Source organism: Oncorhynchus nerka, linkage group LG14, assembly GCF_034236695.1.
Source record: "Oncorhynchus nerka isolate Pitt River linkage group LG14, Oner_Uvic_2.0, whole genome shotgun sequence".
NCBI classification, from domain to species: Eukaryota; Metazoa; Chordata; class Actinopteri; order Salmoniformes; family Salmonidae; genus Oncorhynchus; species Oncorhynchus nerka.
The window spans coordinates 77,187,321-77,214,996 of record NC_088409.1 but is presented as its reverse complement, the minus strand read 5'-3'; the positions used below and the strand labels follow the sequence as shown (position 1 = coordinate 77,214,996).

General features: G+C 42.6%; 1 long non-coding RNA gene across 1 annotated transcript; it reads right to left on the bottom strand.

Annotated features, from left to right (window-relative positions):
• Nucleotide 1: 1 nt before the first annotated feature.
• Nucleotides 2-24,163, bottom strand: LOC135575013 (uncharacterized). Its single transcript, XR_010465676.1, has 3 exons — nucleotides 23,667-24,163; nucleotides 19,447-19,828; nucleotides 2-454 (listed from the first exon to the last, which is right to left on the bottom strand). It is a non-coding gene; the product is annotated as an uncharacterized LOC135575013 (long non-coding RNA).
• Between the last annotated feature and the right edge of the window lie 3,513 nt (nucleotides 24,164-27,676).

Here is a 27,676-nt window from a genome sequence, read left to right as displayed (position 1 = left end):
TTTTAATTCACAACTTATCTGGTTTAGGGAAGAAAATGTGTCATTATTTTTTACATAAATGATTTCAGAAAAAACAGATATTACATAAGCAAACGTCAATGTTATTCAAATTCAAGACCGATGCAGCTACAATAATTTATGAATACTATCAAAAAGTAATAATACAATGTATTAATGTAATGTATTTTAGTCGTTGCCCCAAACATAACAATACATGTTTTTGAGTTGACTTTCACTGTCATTGCTGTTACATTAATAAACAACCAAGATAACGTGCTGTCCTATAGAGGTAACAGCCCAGACTCGCATTGTGTACAGTGGAGACAAAGAAAATAGTCATTGACATGTACCTTTACACTTATTCGGTTTCTGTCTTTTCTGGTACTCTGCAGTGTCAGTGTCCTCCTCCATGGTCACAATGGACCCCTGCATCTCTTCCACTGTGAACTTCAACCTGAATGAACAGACATGATTGGTATTGAAACTCTTAGGTGGCACATACACATTATTTGCTGGTCCAAATTCACTCCCTCCGCCTCCTCCTTGGCTCTGACTTAACCCTTAGATTTTTCTGAAGGGTCTGGATATGTCACGCCCTGACCATAGAGAGCCTTTTTATTCTCTATTTCGGTTAGGTCGGGGTGTGACTAGGGTGGGTGATCTAGTGCATTTATTTCTATGTTGGCCTGGTATGGTTCCCAATCAGAGGCAGCTGTTTATCGTTGTTTCTGATTGGGGATCATATTTAGGCAGCCATTTCCCCACTGTGTTTTGTGGGATCTTGTTTTTTGTGTAGTTGTCTGTGAGCCCTGCATTTGCTGCACGTTTCGTTTGCTGTTTATTGTTTTTGTACATTTCACAAGTAAAGATGTGGAACCCAGATCACGCTGCATGTTGGTCTGAGTATATGTCCAACGACAATTGTGACAGGATAGGTATAATCAGGAAAGTGGTGGAGCTTACACCATATTGCTTACACCTTACACATATACAACCATCTAACGGTTAGGGCCAAGGGAAAGAGTTAGGGAGTGAAGTGGGAACGACTGATTCACTATGGGTAAATCGCAAATCACACAGGGAGCCTTTTTTATACGTGCGTGAACAAGCATGTTTAGGCTGGAAAAGGATTTGCATGGGATTCAATGAGAGAAAACAGACAGTGGCATCATAAGTATATAGAAAGCCAAATTAGAAAGCTATTTTTCTCACGCCGCAATGCTTGTAAAACGAGCTGGTACATTCTCTGAAAATAGACCGTTTGTGCATTGTTACCGAGTCTGAAATTGTGAAGTGCAGGTTAGCATCTTCCGACATGAATATTGATCTAGAGGCAGCTCTGCAAAGTGGTCACTAGTTGGCAAAGCCACAAAGCCATAAAATTAGATTTTAAACCAAACCACAATGCTAACCCTAATGCCTGACCCTAACCCTAAATTAAGACCAAAAAGCTAATTTTGTTGACCATGAATCTTTACAATATAGCCAGCTGGCCTATCTAGGGGCAAATCACTCAATTCTGCCTCCAGGATAACCGTGATGGCAAATGTCAACACGCTTGTGAAATTAATTTAAAAAGTGTCTCTTTAGTGTAAATAAGTTTAATTTCAAGCCAACATTATGTATAGACTAGTGCTTATGAAGCAATGTATGAATGCCACGTTTTCTACATTTATAAACTTGACTGTGTCCTCCAATGTGACCACAGTCACCTTCTCCACCTCCTCCATCATCACGTCCCCCCCTCAACTGCCTCCTTCATGGTGACCACGGTCACCTTCTCCGTCTCCCCATCACCAAGGGCCCATCCTCAACTGCCTCCTCCATGGTGACCACGGTCACCTTCTCCGTCTCCCCATCACCAAGGGCCCATCCTCAACTGCCTCCTCCATGGTGACCACGGTCACCTTCTCCGTCTCCCCATCACCAAGGGCCCATCCTCAACTGCCTCCTCCATGGTGACCACGGTCACCTTCTCCGTCTCCCCATCACCAAGGGCCCATCCTCAACTGCCTCCTCCATGGTGACCACGGTCACCTTCTCCGTCTCCCCATCACCAAGGGCCCATCCTCAACTGCCTCCTCCATGGTGACCACGGTCACCTTCTCCGTCTCCCATCACCAAGGGCCCATCCTCAACTGCCTCCTCCATGGTGACCACGGTCACCTTCTCCGTCTCCCCATCACCAAGGGCCCATCCTCAACGGCCTACGCCATGGTGACCACGGTCACCTTCTCCGTCTCCCCATCACCAAGGGCCCATCCTCAACTGCCTCCTCCATGGTGACCACGGTCACCTTCTCCGTATCCCCATCACCAAGGGCCCATCCTCAACTGCCTCCTCCATGGTGACCACGGTCACCTTCTCCGTCTCCCCATCACCAAGGGCCCATCCTCAACTGCTTCCTCCATGGTGACCATGGTCACCTTCTCCGTCTCCCCATCACCAAGGGCCCATCCTCAACTGCCTCCTCCATGGTGACCACGGTCACCTTCTCCGTCTCCCCATCACCAAGGGCCCATCCTCAACTGCCTCCTCCATGGTGACCACGGTCACCTTCTCCGTCTCCCCATCACCAAGGGCCCATCCTCAACGGCCTACGCCATGGTGACCACAGTCACCTTCTCCACCTCCTCCATCATCACGTCCCCCCCTCAACTGCCTCCTCCATGGTGACCACGGTCACCTTCTCCGTCTCCCCATCACCAAGGGCCCATCCTCAACTGCCTCCTCCATGGTGACCACGGTCACCTTCTCCGTCTCCCCATCACCAAGGGCCCATCCTCAACGGCCTACGCCATGGTGACCACAGTCACCTTCTCCACCTCCTCCATCATCACGTCCCCCCCTCAACTGCCTCCTCCATGGTGACCACGGTCACCTTCTCCGTCTCCCCATCACCAAGGGCCCATCCTCAACGGCCTACGCCATGGTGACCACAGTCACCTTCTCCACCTCCTCCATCATCACGTCCCCCCCTCAACTGCCTCCTCCATGGTGACCACGGTCACCTTCTCCGTCTCCCCATCACCAAGGGCCCATCCTCAACGGCCTACGCCATGGTGACCCTTATGGTTGAAAATAGCAAGACTATGTTATAATACTTTTATTGCAACAGAATAGAGTACTCTGTAACTATTGTTTGTGTGTTCTACTGAAGATGGGCCTCTGGGAGATAACACTGACAGAGGAGATTTATGATGTCTTTTGGGTGATAAAACCTAAAGAGCATTCCAGAGCATTAGTTAATGTTTATGTTCTATACCGTACCAGGGAAAGATGGTTCCAGTTTGGAGTCGGAGGGCCAGACACTGGTCTCTCTACACAATAGAAACTGTTGACACAGCAGATACTGTCTGCTATGTATTAGGTCGGCAGGGTAGCCTAGTGGTTAGAGCGTTGGACTAGTAACCAGAAGGTTGCAAGTTCAAACCCCCAAGCTGACAAGGAACAAATCTGTCGTTCTGCCCCTGAACAGGCAGTTAACCCGCTGTTCCTAGGCCGTCATTGAAATTAAGAATTTGTTCCTAACTGACTTGCCTGGTTAAATATAAATAAATAAGTAGGTATCTTTCATACAGATCTTAACCTTGTGATCCATTCTATATATGTTGTTTGTCATGTAGGTTGAAAGAGTATCTTTCTGTCTCGGGGCTCTCAACCAATCATCTGAGCGTGAATCGCCGACCAGCCATCATTATCGTAGCGCACCCCATCGATGTGTGCGTTGTATTGACCTGCTCCCTTATTAATAAGTGATTAAAAATGTAGTTTAAGTATAACTCTGACTTGTGTGATAAGTGTCTCTTCTCATTTGATAGTAAATAAATCAACCACCACACCCCGGTCATCTTCTCTGCCTCCTCTATCCCCACGGGCCCCTCCTCAACGACCTCCTCCATGGGGATGATGGTCACCTGCTCCGCCATCACCATGGGCCCCTCCTCAGCTACCTTCTCTATGGTGACCACAGTCACCTTCTCTACCCACTCCATCACCACGGGCCCCTCCTCAGCTGCCTTCTCTATGGTGACCACAGTCACCTTCTCTACCCACTCCATCACCACGGGCCCCTCCTCAGCTGCCTTCTCTATGGTGACCACAGTCACCTTCTCTACCCACTCCATCACCATGGGCCCCTCCTCAGCTGCCTTCTCTATGGTGACCACAGTCACCTTCTCTACCCACTCCATCACCACTGGCCCTTCCTCAGCTGCCTCCTCCTGGTTGGCTGACTCACAAGCCGATACTGAAAACAATCCATACTATTAAGTAATATACTTTTGTGGTGGAAACAAAATGTCATATTTCATTACTATACAATTACAAATGTACAAAATTACAAATTACATATACAACAGTATCTGCAATGTTTCAAATAATTTGATTACAAATGTGACTGGGGCCTTGAAGAAACTTTTTAGACTACTAATTTTCAATAACCGCGTATGACCACAAAAGCCTGTGTACGACCAGGTACAGTAAAATAATGTGGTTGAAATGCCCCTGGCTATATGCCTACATCATTGAAAATCTACATACATCATAGGAATTTGAATTACTAGTGATGCCACTGTAATTCTGAGAAAAATAAAAAGGCTAAAATGACAAACACAGGTCCATAACTGTAGAAGGAGATCCTGGCACTCTCCGGATGTTTACGGTATTACAACAAAGATGTCATTTGAGAATGGATTGTTCATTCATTTGAATGGCAATTTAACAAATTTAAGGGTGGTTCACACCAAAAAATAGATACCACTTCAGCCAATATTCGCTCACTATAGATATGATAACGTCAATACCATCTACTGTATCTTGCCCATGCCGCTCTGTACCATCACTCATTCATATATCTTTATGTACGTATTCTTTATCCCCTTACACTTGTGTCTATAAGGTAGTAGTTTTGGAATTGTTAGCTAGATTACTTGTTGGTTATTACTGCATTGTCGGAACTAGAAGCACAAGCATTTCGCTACACTCGCATTAACATCTGCTAACCATGTGTATGTGACAAATTCAATTTGATTTGATTTGATTTGATAATAACGTTTTAGTGCCTTTGTTAAAGGTCAGTACATGATCCACTCCAAAAACATGTGAGATCGCCAACCAACTTTTAATCAACTGTTGTTTACTGTCATTTACACCTGTGTCAAGGAGTAGAATAAAAATATATATATTTTTGAAATACCCAATTCTAACATTTAATCCAATCCGATTGCCAAAATCTGATTAGAAAAGTTTTGAAAAACTTGGACCTGTTGATTACTATCATTTACGCCTGTGTCTCACTCTAGATAACTGATGTCTGAAACCAGACATATGCTTGCTGAAAAGAAAAACGAAAGAGGAAGCTGGGAAGTTTTTGATATTTTGTATGCAAACCACCCCTCATTCGTTGTATATTGGTTTAACACACCAACATTTTGAGTATTAAGCGCGATGGTATTTAAAAACATGCTTTATTTCAGAAGAATACTTCACTTATGCGCTGCTTATCCGGCTAGTGTAACGTCATTGGTTATAAACTAAGTAAAGAACGTTTGTGTTCATCTGCATCCATCCCTTATGGCACGTTATTGGGGCATTCCCTTTTAGAGTCATATGAAGTAGTTAGTATTTTACAATGTTCTCATTGCAATATGACATTATGTTGCACAAAACATTAAGAACACCTTCCTAAAATTGAGTTGCACTTGCACCCCCCCCCTTATTTGCCCTCAGGGCAGCCTAAATTTGTCGGGCCATGGACTCTAAAAGGTGTCAAAAGCGTTCCACAGGGATGCTGGCCCATGTTGACTCCATTGCTTCCCACAGTTGTCAAGTTGGCTGGATGCCCTTTGGGTGGTGGACCCTTCTTGATGCACAAGGGAAACCGTTAAGTGTGAAAAACCCAACACCGTTGCAGTTCTTGACACACTCAAACTGGTGTGCCTGGCACCCACTACCATACCCCATTCAAAGGCACTTAAATAGTTTGTCTTGCTCATTCACCCTATGAATTGAACACATACACAATATATGTCTCAATAGTCTCAAGGCTTCAAAATCCTTTAACCTGTCTCCTCCCCTTCATCTACACCGATTGGAGTGGATTTAACAAGTGACATCAATAAGGGATCATAGCTTTGGATTCACCTGGTCAGTCTGTCATGGAAAGAGCAGGTGTTCATAATGTTTTTTTACACTCGGTGTACATAATGTTTTGTGCACTCGGTATATATCAATCAAGTATACTTACAGTAGAGTAACTTCTCAAATAAAAAATAAATAAACTAGCTACAGTATCACAGATCTGATTAAAACACAAAATATAATTGTTATTATACATTTATATGCAGAGTAATATTTGCAGAGTAATTGTTTAGTCTTAAGTTTGGTGTGGAATACAACATAAATTGATTCATTATATGGTCAGTTCCAGTATTACAGAATCATGGGAGATTGAGTTTCACAGTCCGTCTCTCACAGTCCGCCACTTAAATCATGAGTCTGAAATAAATAAATATATTTCTAAAAAGTGTTTCCACGTGCTTGCAAATCAAATCAAATCAAATGCATTTATATAGCCCTTCATACATCAGCTGATATCTCAAAGTGCTGTACAGAAACCCAGCCTAAATCCCCAAACAGCAAGCAATGCAGGTGTAGAAGCATGGTGGCTAGGAAAAACTCCCTAGAAAGGACAAAACCTAGGAAGAAACCTAGAGAGGAACCAGGCTATGTGGGGTGGCCAGTCCTCTTCTGGCTGTACCGGGTGGAGATTGTAACAGAACATGGCCACAATTGATATTATTGATTGTCTTTTTACATAAATGATAACAACAGCGAGTACATTTTTAAACAGCTAGGTAGAAGGCCTACAAACTCCCGGGAACCAACAAGCTAACATTACATTACAACAACAATGTTGGCCAGAGCAAATAAAGATCACTTCCAGTATACGAGATAAAGCAATACACATAACTGATATATAGTACATAATTAAGGAGAGACCGGGTTGCAACCAGCAGTTAGACTGATTCCTTTTAAATCACTCATTGTTGAATTTGTGACTTCCAACTTGTTGTGTAATGTTAATGTCCAATGGCCGATGAGCACCGATAGGTTTTATCTAGAATTTCTCTTATTATTTCTCTTCATATGACAAGGATTAAAAAGGATTTGCCAGTAGTTGTCGACTTGATTAATGATGATGACTGGTAGCTAAGATTTTGAAAGTATGATGTTGACATGATCAGTCCATTCAAAGCTACTGCAGTTATAAAGTGATTTGAAGTAATTTTATCTGTGGCCAATGACCTTGAGCCTTCTTGGATGGGCACTCCTAATGTAACTATATGGCAGCACCCAAGGGGCTTGAATTTTCGAGCTCTACCCTTAGACTTGGCGGGACATAGTGTCCCCATGAGTGACAGAACACTGAGCCAATCACGGCGCAACTAGAGAACATTACCAACCCCTACGCTCCATATTTTCTGCTGGCTGCCCCACCACCACGGAAAGCACTGAGCTAGGCTGAAACACCTGCATTATGGAGCTGCCTTACTCAAGAAAGCAAAAAAGAGACCATGTTGGTATGAGGCTTTATTAACTCAATGATATATATATTTTTCTTTACATTGTTTGCTAAAATATCATGCACAAGCACCCCCCAAAACATTTTATTTTGCCAAAATTGTGAGGCTCAATACAGGTGGGACCACTGCAAATAAGATAACAATATTCTCACACACAAATCCATCAGGTGTAGTCTAGCGTCTGAGTTTTAGGGTTCGCACTGTACTCGGTTTTTGATGACTAGGTGAGGCTAGATTTACTGGTTCAATCAACTGGACCATACACAATACATGTTGTACCAAATTCAATCCACAAGAGGGCGGCATATACATGGCAGAGGAAAGACCACTGGCTTACATGTCTGTCAAACTAGTTGAAATGTAGTCAGTATGAAAGGTTACATATATAGATAGTTCTGTTCAAATAGGCCTATCCAGTGGCAACCCGTCATTCAGGGCAGGTGGGGCTTGCCAGTTTTGCATGTTATTTTGGCATTAATACGTCTCACATATCAGTTTAGAAACTATGTAAAAAATAAATACATAATTGAGTTATTAATAAAGCCGCATACAAACATGGTCCCTTCTTTGCTTTCCTGTGTAAGGCAGCTCCAAAACGCAGTTGTTTCAGCCTAGCTCAGGGCTTTCTGTGGTGGTGGGGCAGCCCGAACAGTTTGTGTGCCCCGTTTGACACCGTTTTAGTGCAACTTATGTATTTTTTCGGTGTTGTGTAGTGTAGTGGCTTTGCTGGCATGCCTCAAAGGAAATTGGGGGAAGTTTGCCCAACCAAGATTTACATGCTAAAATCACCACTGGGCCTATTGTAAAAGCATACAAGCAATTCTATCCAAGGATATATTGTTGCATTTCAAATTTTTCTTCAATTGTCTTTCTACTTCCTCTAAGGCACTCACATCTTTAGTCTCCAGGAATCAACACCTGGACAGAGGATCTGTAATTGAGCTCCAATAGACAAAGGCTGTTAAAGCTGTTGAGGTTATAAATGGAACGGAGTCAAACAGGTTTTCCATATGTTTGATGTGTTTGATACAGTTCCATTTATTCCATTCCAGCCATTACAATGAGCCAGTTCTCCTATAGCTCCTCCCACCAGCCTCCTCTGGTTTTAACATATGGATATCCCTAACCTCATAAACGGATGAGCAATCATTTCTCCATTAAAATTCACATCCATCTCAATTTGCAAGCCAATGCATTTACGCTTTCTAGCGCAGTACATAATGTATCAACCTTTGAGCAGATTTGAATTAATGAGCATTGAAAGAGATCAAAAGGTCACGTGTCAATTGTATTATAATAGTAGAATTACAATGCTTGTTAGACTTGTTTGCAGTAAAGAGGTCGATTTGCCAACTTCAGACAGGAATTATCATGCTTTGCTTGTTACTTTTATAGTTCCCAGACCTCAGTGAAAGTCCACCTGTGAACGCCAGAGGACAGTATTATCAGAAGTGTCCACAAGTAACTTTCTGACAATGAGATTTGGCCTCCTGCCCACCTGAGCTGACTGTTGGTCTTATCAAGGAGGTGGTCGAACAGCTTAACTCGTCCCTCTCTGTGACCATCAGCAGAATCATTTCAGGACGGTTCTCCCCTAAAGTTCTTCAAAGAACCTTAGGGTTCTTGGCACTGAAAATGGCCAATAACCTCATAGGTGGGGTTCATCGAGGAACCTCCTTAGTTGGTGGGGGTTCTTGCTGCCTAACAGCCCAACTGAAAGACTTCAATTTGAATTTGAAAGGACAGCAGGTGTAGGCACTTAACTTTACAAATGAAAAGTTCTCCTCAATTTAAAGTAAGGTTTGTCCCTTGTATGATGGAAATGTATATTGTTTTTTGATTATACAATATATCTTTTCATATTTGTGCAAGTCTTTCTTAAACAGAAAATGGACACAATTCAATGTATACCAATCAACAAAAAGGTAAGATTATGTTGATGGCCAGCTTTATTGGGTGCAGACAACTGAACTGCTCACTTTTGTGTCTGTTTCTGCAGGTATACACATGTATTTCAATTGGTATTGGTATGTTATAAAGATCACATATACCATCCTCCTTCCTTACTTAGTCAATGAACATACCAAAGGCATCTACATTATGGACAAGGTATATGTAACCATTATCAAAACATTTTTTTAAATTCACATTCACTACAAAAACCAAGGTATGAATACTGTCATGTGCATGTTTTGTTAATAATCTATAAAATGACTCTTTTTTGGAATCACAGACTTCACCCTCCCTACACCTGATGAATATAACAGGAAACCTGTTCGATTACCATGTACTGCAAAATCATTCTGGCTATGGATACAGAGAACATCAACACATTAACATGACCACTCCAGAGGGTATACCCATTGGACTTGGGGCTCTGCTAGGAGTTTACCATATTTAGATTTTTTTATTCTGCTTTGCCACTAAAATCATAATAAACATTGAGAACTAAAATATTGTGTTGTTGTTGTTATTGTTATGCATATTGTGAATAATAATAATAACAACAGGGGTGGGGGAGATAGTTCAAAAATGTACCTCAAAAGGTTTTTCGAGGATCCATTAAAAGGGGTTCTTAAATATGAATTCCCAGAAACCTGACAGTTTATGACAGCCCCAAAACATATGCAACAGTGTGGCTGGTTCCACTTTACATCTGACACAGGTAGGATCAAAATCAGAGAATATTCTTCCAAGTTTGGCCCCGGACCAGTGGATACTGTGAACCACCTTGAATTGAATAAGGCTGTGTCTAGTGCTAAAAGAGGACGAATGCACCCTGTGCAGCACAGATTCCCAGGTGTCTACCCCAAGTTCCTCCCCCAAATCCTTTTCCCATCGAGTCTTTAAAGGCACCAAAGAAGGGTTCTGTAAGTCATGAATGATTGCGTATACATCTGAAATTGCGCCCCTAGGAAGCTTGTTCAGCTCCAAGATGCTCTCTGTAGCTGTATTCACAGGATTGGGGAGGTTGAACTTTTCCTGTAGCTGAGCAAAAGAGGCAAATGTATCATCAAAGAATAATTGGGCTAGTGAGGAGAGGCCTAGTGAGTGCCACATGGCAAAAGCCCCATCATTCAAAGATGGAGGAAATAAAATGTTCTGATTAATTGGGCCTGATAGAGAAAAGCCTCAGAGGCTAAGGGCTAAACGGAACTGATTAAACATTTTAAGATACTGCTTTACAATTGGATTGACACACCTTTTGCCTAGGGACACTGGTAGAGACGAGCACAACACAGAAGAAAGTTCAGCAGGTTTACACAATTCAGGTTCCATCTGGACCCAGAGTGGTCTAGGGCCAGTAGGATCAGTCTGCAGCCAGTACAGAAGGGCTCTGAAATTTGCAGCCCAATAGTATGTCTGAAAATTTGGTAGAGCTAAACCCCCCAATGACTTAGGCTCTGTAAATGTTTTCTACCAATCCGTGGTACCTTGCCATCCCAAATAAAATGCATGAACGTTTGATCCAGTGAATTAAAAAAAGATTTTGGAATAAAAATGGGTAAACATTGAAATAAATATAACAATTTGTGCAATGCATTCATTTTAATGACATTAATCCTTCCAATAAGAGAAAGAGGTAGCGAATTCCAAAAAGTAAAAGATTGTTTCACACTGTCTGCTAGAGCAAAAAAGTTTTCCTGAAACAAATTTGAATATTCCCTTGTCACTTTAACTCCCAAGTAGGTGAATTGATCCCGGACAAAAGAGCACTTTAAAGCAGCCTTATTTACAGGAAAAAGCTCACTCTTGCCTAGATTCAGCTTGTACCCTGAGATTGATCCAAACTTTTTAAGAACAGATAAGGCATGTGGCAATGAGGTATCAGGGTTAGAGATAAACAAAAGGAGGTCGTCAGCATATAGTGAGACTTTCTGCTCTAAGCCCGTCCTGATTATTCCTTGAATGGCATCAGTAGAGCGTAGTGCAATGGCGAGAGGCTCGGTTGCCAAAGCAAACAACAAGGGGGAGAGTGGACAACCCTGTCTTGATCCGTGGTGCAAGGGAAAATAGTCAGAGGACAAGTTGTTAGTCCGTACCGAAGCCATGGGGGTAAAATAAAGAATCTTTATCCACGCAATGAATTTGGGGCCCAAGCCAAATCTATAAAGGGCAGCTGTTAGGTAAACCCACTCAACACGGTGAAAAGCTTTTTCCGCATCAAGTGAGACCACCACCTCCGGGTCCCCCAACGCTGGGGAGTACAGTATATTCATAAGGCGCCTAACATTGAAAAACAAATGCCTATTTCTCACAAAGCCAGTCTGGTAAGAGTGTATTACTTGGTGCAGCGAGCCTTCCATACGGATGGCTAAAAGCTTGGCTAGGATTTTGTAATCACAGTTTAAAAGCGAGATTGGGCGATAGGATCCACATTCCAGGGGGTCTTTGTTTTTATTTAATAATAATGAAATTGAAGCCTGATAAAGACTAGGTGGAAACTTTGAGGTATTATGGAACTCTGCAAATAGTCGAGACAAGAATGGGCAAAGCAGACCAGAAAAATTGGGTTGGAAAACCATCCGGACCCGGTGATTTACCACTTTTCATTGCGGACACTGCTGTTGCAATCTCCTCAGGTATAAATTTTTCTTCTAGACAGTCATGGGAGTCTGTATCAATTGAAGGCATATTCAAGCCATTAAAGAAGGAATCAATCAGCAAAGGGTCTTGAGGGGATTCAGAGGTGTATAGCGCAGAGTAAAATTGTTTGAATTGATCATTCATCTCTTTATGTATAACTATGGTGGCCTCAAATTTACAGATCTGATGTGCAAGGAGTTTACTGGCCTTGTCGCCTTGTTCATACACTCTGTACCGAGCTCGCAAGAGTAACTGTTCAGCTTGCCTGGTAGACAGCTGATCAAATTCAGATTGGAGTAGTTGGCGCTCTTTATGCAGATCAGAGGAAGGAAGCATACTTCTCATCCAATGTGGCTATGGATTCGCTCAGGTCCCGAAGTCGCTGAGAGCGAACTCTGTTTTGGTTGGCTGTATAATAAATAATTTGGCCACGTAGGTATGCTTTGAGAGACTCCCATATCATAGTGCACGACATACCTGGCGTTTAATTAGTTTCTACGAATAAGGTGATTTCAGAAGAAAGGAAATTGACAACCTGGGGATTGAATATAAACATCGTTTGACATGTTTTTATGAATTTTATGGATAAAATTCTGATTTTTATGTCTGCCTGTTTTGACTGCGTTTGAGCCTGTGGATTACTGAAGAAAACGTGCGAACAAAACAGAGTTTTTTGGATATAAAGATACCTTTTATCGAACAAAAGGAACATTTATTGAGTAAATGAATGTCTTCTGATTGACACCATATGAAGATCATCAAAGGTAAGGGATTAATTGTATCTCTATTTCTAAGTTTTGTAACGCTTCTGCTTGGCTGGTTACTGTTTGTAATAATTTGTCAACTGGGTTATGTATGTTCCGGGCTAGGTATGCTTTCGCCGAAAAGCATTTTATAAATCTGACACCGTGGTTGGATTAACAAGAAGTTAATCTTTAAACCTATGTAAAATATGTTTTGTTTTCGGAATTTTTATAATGAGCATTTCTGTATTTGAATTTGGCGCTCTGCAATCTCACTGGATGTTGGCCAGATGGGATGCTAGCGTCCCACATACCCTAGAGAGGTTAATCCACCTGGCATGTCAGATTTCAATAAATCTTTTCGGGCAAAAGCATAACAAGCGTTTATGTAAGAACATCTCTCTCAGTAGACAAAATATTACAAACAGCTAGCAGCCAAGTAGATTGGTCACGAAAGTCAGAAAAGCAATAAATTAAATTGCTTACCTTTGATGATCTTCGGATGTTTGCACTCACGAGACTCCCAGTTACACAATAAATGTTCCTTTTGTTCCATAAAGATTATTTTTATATCCAAAATACCTCCATTTGTTTGGCGCGTTATGTTCAGAAATCCACAGGCTCGAGCGTTCACGACATCGCAGACGAAAATTCCAAATAGTATCCGTAAAGTGCGTAGAAAGGTCAAATGTTTTTTATAGTCAATCCTCAGGTTGTTTTTACAATATATAATTGATAATATGTCAACCAGAATGTAGCTTCTTCCATAGGCGAGAGAAAGAAAATGGCTGTTGCGCATGAAAAACTCTGCTAGCACCCAGCTATCCACTGACGCGATGGTTTTTTTCTCACTCATTTTTCAAAATAAAAGCCTGAAACTATGTCTAAAGGCCGCTTGAGGAAGCCATAGGAAAAGGAATCTGGTTGCTATCCCTTTAAGGGTGTGTGAAGTTTTTTACAAAATTTTGACATTTTTGACTTTTGACTTTTGACTTCGTATGAAATCATATTGAAAATGGACAAAACATATTCCTTATGCGCATGTAAAAAAAAAAAAAAAAAATTATGATAATAAAATTGGACAAAAGTATATTCATTGAGTTCTTACACATGTGTAATTGACAAAAAAATCAAAATAATTTCGAAAAACGGTCCAGAAAGCACTTTTTTAAGGGGTGATAAGATTTTTACAAAAAATTCATTTTTTCAAAATTTTGCTTTTGGACGTTGACTTGGGTTACATATCCAATATGAAAAACCACGGTGGAGCGGATTCGCCACCTGTTGAATTTTTAAAGTGTTTACAACTGGCAATAGCCATATGGCATTTGCAATATGCTTTGCATGAATCAACGCCGAATTGGGTGGTATTGGACAATGTGTATATGGTTTGGCCACTGCCAATAACTTGCCATTCATTTTTGTCCAATACAGGGGGGTCTTCCCTTACTTCTGTCAAGACGTGCTTTAAGTGGTCCGTTTCCGCCCAGGGAGCTTTTGATCTTCTCAAGAATCGTTTTACATCCGCACCTATCCTTGTTACACCTGACATCTCTAGACAGTTCGTTATCGAGGTTGACGCGTCAGAGGTGGGCGTGGGAGCCATTCTTTCTCAGCGCTCCCTCTCTGACGACAAGGTCCACCCTTGCGCGTATTTTTCTCATCGCCTGTCGCCGTCGGAACGTAACTATGATGTGGCAAACCGCAAACTGCTCGCCATCCGCTTAGCCCTAGGCGAATGGCGACAGTGGTTGGAGGGGGCGACCGTTCCTTTTGTCGTTTGGACTGACCATAGGAACCTTGAGTACATCCGTTCTGCCAAACGACTTAATGCGCGTCAGGCTCGTTGGGCTCTGTTTTTCGCTCGTTTCGAGTTCGTAATTTCTTATCGTCCGGGCTCTAAGAACACCAAGCCTGATGTTTTATCTCGTCTCTTCAGTTCTTCAGTAGTCTCCACCGACCCCGAGGGGATTCTCCCTGAGGGGCGTGTTGTCGGGTTGACTGTCTGGGGAATTGAGAGGCAGGTAAAGCAAGCACTCACTCACACTCCGTCGCCGCGCGCTTGTCCTAGGAACCTTCTTTTCGTTCCCGTTCCTACTCGTCTGGCCGTTCTTCAGTGGGCTCACTCTGCCAAGTTAGCCGGCCACCCCGGCGTTCGGGGTGCGCTTGCTTCCATTCGCCAGCGTTTTTGGTGGCCCACTCGGGAACGTGACACGCGTCATTTCGTGGCTGCTTGTTCGGTCTGCGCGCAGACTAAGGCCGGGAACTCCCCTCCTGCCGGCCGTCTCAGACCGCTTCCCATTCCCTCTCGACCGTGGTCTCACATCGCCTTAGATTTTATCACCGGACTGCCTTCGTCAGCGGGGAAGACAGTTATTCTTACGGTTGTCGATAGGTTCTCTAAGGCGGCTCATTTTATTCCCCTCGCTAAGCTCCCTTCTGCTAAAGAAACGGCACAAATCATCATCGAGAATGTTTTCAGAATTCATGGCCTTCCGTCAGACGTCGTTTCGGACAGGGGCCCGCAGTTCACGTCTCAATTTTGGAGGGAGTTTTGCCGTTTGATTGGGGCTTCCGTCAGTCTCTCGTCCGGCTTCCACCCTCAGTCTAACGGTCAAGCAGAACGGGCCAATCAGACTGTTGGTCGCATCTTACGCAGTCTTTCTTTTCGTAACCCTGCGTCTTGGTCAGAACAGCTCCCCTGGGCAGAGTACGCCCACAACTCGCTTCCTTCGTCTGCGACCGGTCTATCTCCTTTTCAGAGTAGCCTCGGGTACCAACCTCCGCTGTTCTCGTCTCAGCTCGCCGAGTCCTGCGTCCCCTCCGCTCAGGCTTTTGTCCAACGTTGTGAGCGCACCTGGAAGGGGGTCAGGTCTGCACTTTGCCGTTATAGGGTGCAGACTGTGAGAGCCGCTAATAAGCGTAGAACTAAGAGTCCTAGATATTGTCGCGGTCAGAGAGTATGGCTATCCACTCAAAACCTTCCCCTTAAGACAGCTTCTCGCAAGTTGACCCCGCGGTTCATTGGTCCGTTCCGTATTTCTCAGATCATTAATCCTGTCGCAGTGCGACTTCTTCTCCCGTGATATCTTCGTCTCGTCCACCCGGTCTTCCATGTCTCCTGTGTTAAGCCCGTTCTTCGCGCCCCGCTCGTCTCCCCCCCCCCCCATCCTTGTCGAGGGCGCACCTATCTACAGGGTCCGTAAGATTTTGGACATGCGTCCTCGGGGCCGTGGTCATCAGTACCTAGTGGATTGGGAGGGGTACGGTCCTGAGGAAAGGAGTTGGGTTCCCTCTCGGGACGTGCTGGACCGTTTGCTGATCGATGATTTCCTCCGTTGCCGCCAGGTTTCCTCCTCGAGTGCGCCAGGGGGCGCTCGGTGAGTGGGGGGGTACTGTCATGTATTGTCATATTATGTCTTGTTCCTGTTCTTTCTCTTCACTCTGTCTCCCTCTGTTGGTCGTATTAGGTTACCTTCTCTTTCTCTCCTCCTCCAGCTGTTCCTCATCTCCTCTAACTACCTCGTTCACCCTTTTCCCACCTGTTCCATTTTTCCCTCTGATTAGGTCTCTATTTCTCTCTCTGTTCCTGCTTCTTTCTTTGTCAGATTCTCGTTTGAGTTTCTCATGCCAGAAACAAACTATCGTCTCGTTTGCTTCACCCTTATCCCGTCCCGTCCTGTCGGTATCTGCCTGGCAAGTGCATCCTGTACTCAGCTAACTGTCTTATCGTTTGTACTGTGTCCAGTTCATCTGATGCTACGTGAGATCAGGTACCACTGTTCCTCTACGACCCGCGCCTACCCAGAGAGATCTGCAGCCTGTCGCCGCTAACCCAGCTATTCTCCTCTGCTGCTAAGAAGGAGGCTCTTTTGTTATTATCAGAAGGACTTTTTGTTTCCTTTGTCGCCCTCTCTGCGGGTTGTCTATTTTTCCATTATCTACATCTGAAGAGGATCTATGTCTTCCCTGTGTTTACATTAAAGGACTCTGTTTTTGTTTTAAACCGCTTTTGGGTCCTCACTCAAGTGCATAACATCTTGAGGGTTTAGCTGAGATGGTACAAAGTGACATAATAAGAGAAGTAGAAGAAAGTTATGTTTTTAGGGTAATTGCAGAGGAAACCAAAGATTTAAAGAAATAAGAACAAATGTCTTTAGTACTATTACAACGGGGGCCATCCACAAAATATTTTTACACTTTCAGTCAGCTGACAGCTTAGATGCAGTAGGTCTCACACAAATGATAATTGATTGCCTTGAAAAACATGGTCTGGACTACAGAAATAATATTGTGGGGCAAGGCTATGATGATGCATCCGTCATGAGCGGAAAGCAGTCTGGTGTGTCTGCACGGATTAAAAACAGTGCAAGATTTGCATTTTATGTCCACTGTAATGCACATTGTTTGAATTTGGTTCTTGTCGATGCTGTAAAATCAGTGCCTGAGGCAGTTAACTTTTTTGCTCTCCTGCAGAATCTTCATAACTTTGTATCTGGCTCGTACGTTCATCTCAAATGGCTTGCAGTTCAGAAAGAGCTGTATCGACTGCAGCAGCCCAGGGAACTACAGAGATTTACAGATGTAAAGTGGGCATGCAGATACATGGCATGCCGTAATCTGAGGGACAGGCTTCCAGCAGTTCTGAGAGTGCTACAGGATATCACACTTGAACTGCCAGTTCTTTCTCAGATAGATTTACAATTCATTGGGCTTTGGTTACCTTTTGTAAAGAGCTTGGAGATGGCAAATGTCTTTTTGACATGCTCCAATCAAGCTCTCTTGACCTAACAAGGGCTGTGGATCTGGCAGGTGCCCTTACAGACACATGACAGGACTACAGAAGTTACGTTGGAGAACTATGGAAAGAGGTTGAAGAGATTGCAGAGCACTGCAAAATAAATGTACAAACAGTGTGTAAAATAAGCTTTAGATTTAACGACTCATTGATGATGAGCACTGTAGGACAGAAAAATAGTGACCTACGTGATGGTGAGAGCTTCCAAAGAGCTATATTTTATCAGGTGCTTGACAGTCTCACAGCTGAGCTGCAGAGGCGTTTTTCAAAGAAGAATTGCTAGATAATGCAAGGGGTCCAGTCTCTCATCCCAAGGAGGACAACATTATTGAATGTGGAACCTCTGTTTGCCAGATTTAGAGGACCTCAAACATGAGATTCATCAAACCAAGCGGCTTCTTGATAGGAGAGAGAAAAGTGGAAGGGACAGACCATCTACTCTACTTGACTTTGCTGTGTTTCTAGAACCTTATAAAGAGGTCTTCCATGAGCTATTTCAACTTTGTAAGATTTCTGTTGTTACACCAGTCACCAGTGCTTCCTGCGAGAGAAGCTTCTCAGCTTTAAAACGGATTAAAACCCACCTTAGGACAACAATAGTTGATGACAGGATAAGTCACTTCAGAATTCTCAGTGTTGAGTCAAGGAGGGCACACTCCCTCAACAACGATGAGTTTGTGAAACATTTTGCCAGTTCTCACCAGAACAGCAGAATTATGTTGTTTTAAATCTACCTAGGATAATTTGGCGCTTAGATGGTCCCTCTGGTCATGATTAAAACCTGCACGGTGTACTAGCTAGTACACAGACATTCAAAAATGATAAATCCAAAGGGTATCATGTCACACAGATGTAATTTGGTCTTGATTAGGCCAATTCCAAAACTTTTCTTTGCTATTAGTTAACATAATATATATGAGCTTAAATATGATACTGTAAGTTTGTAATATTGATGGGCACCAAAATTAATTACATTTTTCAAGCCCATTTCTGCTTGATACCTGGTATGGCAAATTGCAGTGTGTTTTAATTTTTTTAATTTACTTATTCATGTAACTTATTTATGCAATTTATGTAACACACAAATGCTATCTTATCTCCTTGGTTCTTCAGCTTTATTTTCTCAAAATATGTTGGATGTTCAACACTTACAGTTGAAGTTTACATACACCTTAGCCAAATACATTTAAACTCAGTTTTAAACAATAACTGACATTTAATCCTATAAAAAATTCCCTGTTTAGGTCAGTTAGTATCAACACTTTATTTTAAGAATGTGAAATGTCAGAATAATAGTAGAGAGAATGATTTACTTCAGCTTTTATTTCATTCACAATAAGACATATACATATACCAGATTTTCATGTGCAATTCCATGGCACATGATTTATGAATTGACACAAATCCCCCAAAAATTCTGTTGAAATTATTATACAAAAATCCCAGCTCTTTATTATGGTATTGTCCATATGTAGTTCGTTTTTCGTCCTTCGTTCCTGTTTGCTTATTTCCTTATACAGCTGACTGAGTGTGGTCTTAGTGCCAGCATCAGTCTGTGGTGGTAAATAAACAGCCACGAAAAGTATAGATGAAAACGCTCTTGGCAAATAGTGTGGTCTACAGCTTATACATAAGTTACTCTACTTCAGGCGAGCAAAATTTAGAGACTTCCTTAGAATTCATGCACCAGCTGTTGTTTACAAATATGCACAGACCGCCCCCCTCGTCTTACCTGAGTGTGGTGTTCTATCCTGCCGGTGCAGCGTATATCCCACTAGCTGAATATCCATGTCATCATTCAGCCACGATTCTGTGAAACATAAGATGTTACAGTTTCTGATGTCCCCTTGGTAGGATATTCGTGATCGTACCTCGTCTAATTTATTGTCCAATGATTGTACGTTGGCAAGTAACACTGACGCTAATGGCAGCTTTCCCGCTCGACGTCTACGAAACCTTACGAGGCACTCCGCTCTGTGTCCTCAGTACCTGCGTCTCTTTCTCTTGCCAATGACGGGGATGTGGCCTTGTCGGGTGTTCGAAGTACATCCTGTGAGTCTTTGTCTAATCCGAGGTGAGTGATCGCTGTCCTGATATCCAGAAGCTCTTTTTTCCTGTGAGATACGGTGGCAGAAACATTATGTACAAAATAAGTTACAAATAACGTGAAAAAAACCACATAATTGGTTAGGTGCCTGTAAAACTGCTGCCATTACTTCCCAGTGCCATTTTAGAATCAAGAAGTTCCTCCTTTGTAATTTGGCCTTCACATGAGTCTTTCTGTACAGATTTTACATTATTAATAGGAAAATAATCCATTCAAATAGCTTCGGTTAGTGGAGATGGAAACTGAAATGAAAACACATTCTTAAAGTACTTTACTTCTTTCAAAATATAATTTGGTGAATCATGCGTTACTCCATCATTTCTAACAAGTTTTAATAGATTTTTTTTGGTAGCATTTCTATGTTGAAGATTGGAAAATACTTTGGTGCATTTTTCTCCATATTCCATCCAGTTCACTTTATTTTTATAATATATTACACTGGATATTTCTTGAATAAGTTCCTCCATTTCTTTTTGTTTTCCCTCTAACTTATTCTGTGCCTCTATGGTACAGTTTCTAGTGCTATCTAACTGTACTGTTACTCCTTCAATTTCCTTTGATAATATGGACTCTTGATCTAAATTGCTTTTGTTTTATAGATGAGTACTGAATTGCATGGCCTCTACAGGCTCAATTGAACGTGTCCCATAAAATAAGGGGATCTGCTGTACCTATGTTATGTCAAGAAAAAGTCCTTTATAAATGATTCTGTCCGAGTTCTAAACAAAAAATTCCAATATCCTCGCCCACATGGAAATTCTGTAAGAGTAATATATATGCCAATTATGTGATGATCCGACCACATTCTGTCCCCTATCAAAACTTTTTAAACTTTTGGTGCCAGAGAGAATGACATAAGAAATAATAAAGTTGACTAGCTTGATTAAGTCTCCTCCATGTATATCTCACTAGGTCAGGGTATTTAAGTCTCTGCCATGTATATCTCACTAGGTCAGGGTATTTAAGTCTCCGCCATGTATATCTCACTAGGTCAGGGTATTTAAGTCTCCGCCATGTATATCTCACTAGGTCAGGGTATTTAAGCCTCCATATATCCACTAATTCCAATATATCCATGACATTCATTTCCTTAAGTGCCTGAGTGTGATAGTTTGTAGTGTGATTTCCTTTATGGTACATAGAGGTATTTAAAACCGTATTATAATCTCCCACCATAATAATAGAGTCTAGTGTTGCTTGTAGAGTTAATAAATTCTTACATATTGTCACGACTCCGACCGAAGGACACTCCCCTTCCCGTTCGGGTGGCGCTCGGCGGTCGTCGTCGCCGGCCTACTAGCTACTACTGATTATTTCCTCCCCCTCCTTATGTGTTGATTGAGTGCACCTGTTTTGAATTAGGTAGTAGGCTTTATTAGTCAGCCGGCCCGCAGAGTTCCTTGTGCGGGATTAATTATTGTGACCATCTGTTTTAGTGTACTTGTGTGCACGTCTATGGGTTTTTGTGTTTCCCATTTTGTGGGTTTTCCCAGGACCGTTTAGTCCTCCTGTTTGTTCATTACGCCGTGTGTGTTCGTGTGGGTTGGCTTATGTTCGCCGTTTGTCGGTGCATTAAAATGGCACTCACCTGAACTCTCTGCTTCCTGCGCTTGACTCCTCACCCACTACACTCAGATCGTTACACATATATTTTCAAAGAAGCTTGGATCATCATTATTTGGACCATATAGGTTAATAAGCCAGATCTGTTTATTGGCCAATACATATTTAAAATAATCCATCTACCTTGATGATCTGTTTGGACAATTTGCACATTTGGATCAAAATTACTGTTAATTAATATCATCACCCCTTTTGAATTTCTTTCAGTCCTTTTTCCACAAAACTTCATCTAAAATTGTTGAATGAGTTTCCTTTAAACAATAGATATATTATTTATCTTTTAGCCAGGTAAATACTGATCGTCTTTTTTATTATCTGTTGAGCCATTACATTTATATCTGGCTATATTTATTTCACCACTTACCACAACGAGTTTCAATTGTATTTATCAAAATATATGTTTGTAGACCATTAAAAAGTAACGTGATGATTGAGTGTCCATATAGCTGTCGCATGATATTTGCATTGCTACTAAGTAAACCTCCAATTGGTTCCCACTCTTCCACCCGCTAAAAGCCCTCCTCATCCCGAGTTGGATTGTCATCCCAATGTCCGGCAGACCACCTCTGACCCCCCGGATCCCATAGCCCCAGAGAGACCGGGACCCATCCTTCGAAAAGAGCACACAGTGCCACCCACAGAAGAGAAGCAGATCAACCACCAAATCAATATATAATTTTAAAAAATTCATTATGTTCCATAATTAGCTATTAATATTTGTAGTAATGTAGACAATTTATGCAGATTTTTAGCTCTCACCAGTCTCGCCATTACTAAAATTACATTTATGGCAAACAATTAGTTTATTAGCAAACAATTATTGTGAATCATCCTATATTTTCCCTAACATCGTTTACGCCCTCGCAACAGTTGTGGGATACACACACACCCACACTCAACCCCTTTCCCCCACAACAACCATAGACTCCGATTCTCAACAGTTGCACTATCCCAGAGCCCAACTCAAGAAAGGTCTTGACCATTGTCACGTCCTAGATGATGGAGGTCAAATATAGCCCCTTCCCCTGAAACACCCACAACATGGTCCCCCGTAGTGACCATATTCCCAACCGTGCAGTCAGACCTTTGATTTTGTGCCACCAGGGCCACAATAATATGCCCCCTCTCTGAATGTCTGAGTGTGACCCCCTCCCCATGGGTAACTGCAGCTAGAGTTGCCAGCACTGCCACTGCCTGGGTGGGGGCACGCCACCGGAATCCCCACCGGCTAGGTAGAAGGTCGACAAGGTTCTCAATAACAGCTTTGAGAATTCCTTGTATATTATGCTCTCCCATCAGGGGGCTTTGGCTTTGCAGGACCAACCCTGCCAGGCAGGCTCGGAATCTTGAGGGGGCAGTGCTGCTCTAAGTCTCTGACCACATTCTGACTGCATACAGGCCGCTTACAGCAGGCCCATAAAACAGATTGGGACTTCTTAGTATCTGGGTCATTCAGGTCGGTGTCTAGGGTATAGGGTTGTGGACCGTTCCATCAATATAGGAACATAAATTAGATGTAGAATTTATTTGAAAAATGTTGTTCCCCATGATAGGACAATAAAAACTTTAGATGTATAATTGATTTTAAAACACTGTTCCATCATGATAGGACAATAAATAAAGAAGATGTATAATTAATAAAAAAATGTATATCCCTCATCTGCACAACATTGAAAGCTCTCTCACAACCCCTGCTAACAGAAATACGTTGGTTCTGGGATATGCAACCATTTCCTTTCTCACTCAACGCCACTTCCCGAAACACCAACAAACACACACCACACCATCCATCCCGTGCCTTCTGTTTGCTGTGTTTTTAGCTCCACCATGTTGAATTAGTGCTTTTGTGTTCCAATTAGTTATATTTCAATATAGATTAAAAAAAATATATAGCTTTTCTGTTGTATTATTACAATCCATAACTGGGCTAGAATCGTGTGTTTCATTATTTTCCTCCTCTATGAGAACTTTGTAATTGTTTAAATAGCCATGGAGTAGTCTGTGTCTCTGAACAACTGGATATCAATATACATTTTATCGACCACGAGAGCTACTGGTTTCCATTTCAATCCATTTTCCTTGAAAATTGGATACAGAACTTTACGCCGTTCTGCAATTCCCTTCGGGAACTGGTCATTCATGCCTATTTCCGTCCAGCAAGTCTTTTAAACATTATTTTATATTTAAAGAAAGCAAATTTGACAACAAATGGGTGTTCATACCTCTGTCCGAAGCGGTGTACACGTTCGAGATGGATTTGATCGATAGCTTCGCGTGTGATCTGAAGCGCTGTAAGGTGGAACTCACTAACTACAGATTCAGGAACTTCTCCTTATTTCTCTTAGATTCTTGTAAGTACCAAATTCCCTCATGGATCTAGTCTGTATGTCAATTAAGGCTTCTGTCAGAATGATGTTCTACTTTTTAAGTTCATTAACTTCGGTTTCAATCTTATTGACTGTCCCTTTTAGCTTGTTTGTGTCTTTCTCCAATGTCGCAGCTTTTTCGTCACTCATCTTGAGGCTTGCCTTCAACTCTTTTATATCCTTACTGACTAGTTCAAGTGTACCCAGTTTGTCATTTATTGATTTTAACAGATCGGTTTCGACCTTTACCATTCCCGGTGGTGAAAATATTAAATCGTCTGTAGAAGAGTCACGTTTTCATTTTGAAATGGGTTCCACTGTCTTACTCTCCGTCATGTTTCTATTTGTCGATACATTTCTCTAGTCTTATGATTTGTTGTTATCCAGATTGAAGATTATTACTACCACGTGTAGGCCACACAAGCTCACAGTGTAAGCCGTTCTTTGGAGTGATGGATCAGCTTCATCTGGCATTCTGACAGACTAGTCTGGGCTTGGCGGATGCCAGTAGAACGCTACCTGCCCGAATGCGTAGTGCCAACTGTAAAGTTTGGTGGAGGAGGCTGGGGCTGTTTTTCATGGTTCAGGCTGGACCCGTTAGTTCCAGTGAATGGGAAACCTTAACGCTACAGCATACAAGGACATTCTAGACGATTCTGTGCTTCCAACTTTCTGGTAACAGTTTGAGGAAGGCTCTTTCCAGTTTCAGCATTACAGTGCCCCATGCACAAATTGAAATCCATACAGATATGGTTTGTCAAGATCGGTGTGAAAGAACTTGACTGGCCTGCACAGAGCCCTGACCTCAACCCCATCGAACACCTTTGGGATGAATTGGAACAATGACTGCGAGCCAGGCCTAATCGCCCAACATCAGTGCCCGACTTCACTAATGCTCTTGTGGCTGAATGGAAGCAAGTCACAGCAGCAATGTTCCAACATCGAGTGGAAATCATTCCCAGAAGAGAGGAGGCTGTTATAGCAACAACAAAAAAGGGGGGGACCAATTCCATATTAATGCCAATGAATTTAGACTGAGATGTTTGAGGAGCACGTGTCCACATACTTTTGAACATGTAGTGTAATTGAGGGAATATGTACATGTAGGTAGGGGTAAAGTGACTGCATAGATACTAAACAGAGAATAGCAGCAGCATGTGTGAAGGAATGTTAGTGTTTGTTGTCAATATGCATGTGTGTGCGGTTAGAGTCCGGTGAGGGTACATCGAGCCTGTGCAAGAGAGTCAGTACAGAAAATAATTCTAAATCATAAAAAAATAAGGGGGACAATGCAAATAGTCTGGGCAGCAATTGGATTAACTGTTAAGGATCCTTTTCTGTTAAGGATCCTTTTGGTCCCAGAGTTGCTGAGGACTACCATGCGGTAGCAAAGAGAACAGTCTAAGACTTGGGTGGCTGGAGTCTTTAACCATTTTTAGGACATTCCTCTGACACGGCCTGGTATAGAGGTCCCGGATGGCAGGAAGCTTAGCACCAGTGAAGTACTGGGCCGTACACACTACCCTCTGTAGCAGTTGCCATACCAAGCGGTCAGAATGCTCTTGATGGTGCAGCTGTAGAACTTTTTGAGGACCTGTAGATGCTCAAAAAGCACCCAACATAGTGACATATGCTGCCACGTCTGGACTCCCAGAGGACCTCCCCTCCACCTTTCCACCTTTCAACAGGAGAAACCTTCCAAACCTCTCCTTTTAGTCAGGATACACCATATCCAAAGGCTTATCCAAGCCATTCAAATGCTCTTCATAGAGCAAGTAACCCAACTATTGTATTGACCAATTGATTAAATATAATTGCATATAAGGCATTTCTGTCTTTGTTTTCCTGTTATGTCCATGCCCATGTAACAGTGTAACTTTAAACCGTCCCCTCGCCCATACCCGGGCACGAACCAGGGACCTCTGCACACATCAACAACTGACACCCAGGAAGCATCGTTACCCATCGCTCCACAAAATCCATGGCCCTTGCAGAGCAAGGGGAACTACTACTTCAATGTCTCAGAGCAAGTGACGTCACCGATTGAAACGCTATTTAGCGCGCACCACCGCTAACTAAGCTAGCCGTTTCACATCCGTTACACCCACAAGGAAATCTAATTAGCATAATACACAAACAAAAATTGAATGCAAATTCATCTCCATGAAGAACAGCAAGTCACACTAATAAACTATAGGCCTACTTAGTTCATGCACAAATTAATTAATAAAGGATCCAGGACATTAAGTGACAAGGGAGTCAACAGTTTTTATTTTTCAAATGTGATCAAGGGATATGTCATACCTGAATAAATCCAAAAGGGGGCAACATATACAAAGCAAAGGCATGAAGGACCAGTCTGGAGCTTACAATCAGATGCTCGAATTATTATTATTATTATTATTTTTTTAATTTCACCTTTATTTAATCAGGTAGGCTAGTTGAGAACAAGTTCTCATTTGCAACTGCGACCTGGCCAAGATAAAGCATAGCAGTGTGAACAGACAACAACACAGAGTTACACATGGAGTAAACAATTAACAAGTCAATAACACAGTAGAAAAAAAGACAAAAAAGAGAGTCTATATACATTGTGTGCAAAAGGAATGAGGAGGAAGGCAAATAATTACAATTTTGCAGATTAACACTGGAGTGATAAATGATCAGATGGTCATGTACAGGTAGAGATATTGGTGTGCAAAAGAGCAGAAAAGTAAATAAATATAAACCGTATGGGGAAGAGGTAGGTAAATTGGGTGGGCTATTTACCGATAGAGTATGTACAGCTGCAGCGATCGGTTAGCTGCTCAGATAGCAGATGTTTGAAGTTGGTGAGGGAGATAAAAGTCTCCAACTTCAGCGATTTTTGCAATTCGTTCCAGTCACAGGCAGCAGAGAACTGGAACGAAAGGCGGCCAAATGAGGTGTTGGCTTTAGGGATGATCAGTGAGATACACCTGCTGGAGCGCGTACTACGGGTGGGTGTTGCCATCGTGACCAGTGAACTGAGATAAGGCGGAGCTTTACCTAGCATGGACTTGTAGATGACCTGGAGCCAGTGGGTCTGGCGACGAATATGTAGCGAGGGCCAGCCGACTAGAGCATACAGGTCGCAGTGGTGGGTGGTATAAGGTGCTTTAGTAACAAAACAGATGGCACTGTGATAAACTGCGTCCAGTTTGCTGAGTAGAGTGTTGGAAGCTATTTTGTAGATGACATCGCCGAAGTCGAGGATCGGTAGGATAGTCAGTTTTACTAGGGTAAGTTTGGCGGCGTGAGTGAAGGAGGCTTTGTTGCGGAATAGAAAGCCGACTCTAGATTTTATTTTAGATTGGAGATGTTTGATATGAGTCAGGAAGGAGAGTTTACAGTCTAGTCAGACACCTAGGTACTTATAGATGTCCACATATTCTAGGTCGGAACCATCCAGGGTGGTGATGCTAGTCGAGCGTGAAGGTGCAGGCAGCGAACGGTTGAAAAGCATGCATTTGGTTTTACTAGCGTTTAAGAGCAGTTGGAGGCCACGGAAGGAGTGTTGTATGGCATTGAAGCTCGTTTGGAGGTTAGATAGCACAGTGTCCAAGGACGGGCCGGAAGTATACAGAATGGTGTCGTCTGCGTAGAGGTGGATCAGGGAATCGCCCGCAGCAAGAGAAACATCATTGATATATACAGAGAAAAGAGTCGGCCCGAGAATTGAACCCTGTGGCACCCCCATAGAGACTGCCAGAGGACCGGACAGCATGCCCTCCGATTTGACACACTGAACTCTTTCTGCAAAGTAGAATGATAATGCAAATCTCAGGTAGCCTATCACTGCCTCTAGAACACTAGAAGGGGCTGACCATGGCATGTGGTACATATAC